We start from the raw sequence: 3,066 nt of genomic DNA, 5'->3' as shown, positions 1-3,066 counted from the left end.
CGAGTACTTTAAAAACCAAATTGGTAGAATTATCTTTCAATAACCGAACTTCTGTAAATAGTGATTGTCATGAAAACTGTCAAACAGCTATTAAAATTTTCAATAAGTGTCTTTAAATTAACCATACAATAAAAAAATTTTAAAGGGTTCACCGAATGGAATGAGGGTATAAGTGCACAAGTTTTTAAAATATGAGAATTACTCTAAGCTTTTTGTTTACTTATAGGCAGAAAATAATTTCACATCACTATGTCCCCGCTGCCAATACATCTCATTCGAGAGTATTTTCTGGTGGACTTGACGGGTTGTGCAATGCTCCAAAAGGCGCTCATAATTCCGGTCAACCGGGAAATGAAGTTGAATTGTTTATATTTTTCGTGCACCGTAGTAGTAGAGTTTTCTTTACTCGTTGGTAAGAAAAATATTTAAATCTGAAAAACCTAATCGTAAGTTTTAAATGTATGTTGTTTTATGAAATCCGAAAACCCATTTAAATTCAGAATTTTAACCAAAGGAAAACAAACTTAAAAAAAAAATTACCGAACAATCTGTTAGATCCATTTGGTTTACAGTTTACGGTTGTTGTTTAATAGTGCAGCAATTACCGAACGTTCAGTTGTTAAAAATTCGGTAAAAAATTACCGAATTTTGCGAAATTTAGAGTAACCGTTGCGTTTTCGATTGATGATTGACAACAGCTCTATCCATCTGAAGTCCCGAAAGTAGCAGTCCAAAGAGTCTGAAGTAGAACTTAAATCGATATCTCAAAGATTAATCTAACTATTAATCGAAGTTTACAGAAATTTTGCTTGAGAAAATTAGTCAATTTTAACTTTTCGAAATTAAAAATTCAGCTGAGAAAACTGTTTTTTGAACGATACACACCTAAAACTTAATTTTTATCTTGGCGAAAAATGATACCAAAAACGAAGCGAAGCGATATTTTACTAAAATTTTGGCAAAGATAGCTTTTTGCCTTTCTCATATTAAAAAGCTATACAACCACTGCAAAAACCGAATTTTGAACCGAGACCCAGAGGGCCGAATGTCATATACCATTCGACTCAGCTCGACGAACTGAGCTGTGTCTGTGTGTGTGACAAATATTGTCCCTCACTTTTCTCGGAGATGGCTGAACCGATTTTCATGAACTTAAATTTAAATGAAAGATCTTGTAACTCCACACAAAGTTCCTGAATTTTATTCGAATCCGACTTCCGGTTCCGAAATTACAGGGTGATATGAAAAAAAAAATGAAAATAAGTGCACCTACTTTTCTCAGAGACGGCTAAACCGATTCTCCCTAATTTAGATTCAAATGAAAGGTATAACTGTCCTATACAAAGTTCCTGAATTTTATTTCGATCCAACTTCCGGTTCCGGAGTTACAGGGTGATTAGTGAAAAAAAAATCTAATTTCAAATTACTTTATCACTTTACTCAGAGATGGCGTAACCGATTTCAACAATCTTAAATTCAAATGAAAGGTCTCATTATCCTATATAAAACTTCCAAATTTCATCCGTATCTGACTTTCGGTTCCGGAATTATATGGTGAAGTGAAAAAAAAATTAACTTGCCTCGAAACTATTCCAATCGGTAGCCATTGTTAGTAGATGGCCAAACATTAATTTGGCTTTCTTTGTTCTTGGGTTTTTTTAAAAAAGTACGGGTGTGTAATGTCAGAGACATAACTGGATGTCGTGAATACGAATATAACACGCTTTATTTATGCTTTCGAATTCGAATTGGTAGTTAATCGATTGTTTGAATTGTGCAACTTTCCCTTATTTCATTACTAGAAATTTAAACGATGCGCCTAGACTAAATTACAGATTAGTTACATTAAACATTCTGAAACGCAATTAAATATTATGAAATAAGCAATATAGTTCTTTATAATAAAAAATGGTGGCTCTGAAAAGAAATTTGTATGAAAGTGTTCGTGATGAAGAGTGACGATTTGAGTTAGTTCAGCACGCAGACTCTGAATTCTAAACCCATATTCCAGAACTAAGCTCTGAAACTTGAAGACGATTTTTCGCCATGATTACCATAATGGGTTTTATAGAGTACAGTAAAGTAAATTTCCGCATAATTCTTTTGGAGTATTATTATGGTTCTAAAAAGAACCGAATAGAAGAAGTCTGGAATAAAGAACTGGATCCTGAGTTCAAGAACTAAATTTAGAACCAAAAACAGACTCAGAATCCAGTTTCGATTCTAGAATAGCAATTTCGAAACTCAAATTAGTTCCGGAATACAGTTCCAGAATCCAGTTTCAGTACGCAGGCTCTGAATTCTAAACCTATATTGCGGAACTAAAATTTGAACTTCTCGTTACGACTACCGAAAAGCAAATGATGGCAGTCTTCTCGCCTTGATGGCCAGCAAGCGAATGAGAGTTGCGACCTGAGTGTTTGATGTTTTAACCACGCAGAAGGTGCACTTTCCGTCGCTGCTGGTTGAAGGTTTAACTCCCACGACGTCTGCTACCATCGAACGCACGAAAAGAAATGATCGATTTTCACCACGGTTCCCCTTTTATACGCATTCAGTTGAAGATATGTGCCTGACTACCTCAAAATCGTCGTCCTTGCGCGAAAAACCCAAGCAAAAGTAAAGAGTTTTCCGCATTATTTTGAAATTTTGAGAAAACGTAATTTTTGAGTTGTTTGTGGTTATCTCACACTGTTCAAAATATTATCCTAAATTCCTGATCATATTTTTGATGAAATGGTGAAAGAATTATGTTGCTACCATTAATACAAGTCAAGATATTCACGTTTAAGTTCTGCCCATTCTTCCATATGGCTAATTTTGAAAAGGCACCCCATAGTAAAGTAAGTCGTGTTCACGACAAAACCGACCGAAGATTGTAGCCATAGACTCCAAAATGGATCCCAGTCGCTTCTCTCGAACCAACTTCGCTTATACCGGTTCCCAGATTTCGGTTTCGGAAGTACCTCTTTTCGTTTCCTCAGAGATGGCTTAATCGACCTGAGTACTGTTTCACTCTGTAGGTTATACTAGTTTATAAACAAACCTTTTTGTTTTTTTAAGAAT

This window comes from Malaya genurostris, chromosome 1 (genome assembly GCF_030247185.1).
Source record: "Malaya genurostris strain Urasoe2022 chromosome 1, Malgen_1.1, whole genome shotgun sequence".
In the NCBI taxonomy this organism is placed as follows: Eukaryota; Metazoa; Arthropoda; class Insecta; order Diptera; family Culicidae; genus Malaya; species Malaya genurostris.
This window is presented reverse-complemented; position numbering follows the sequence as displayed.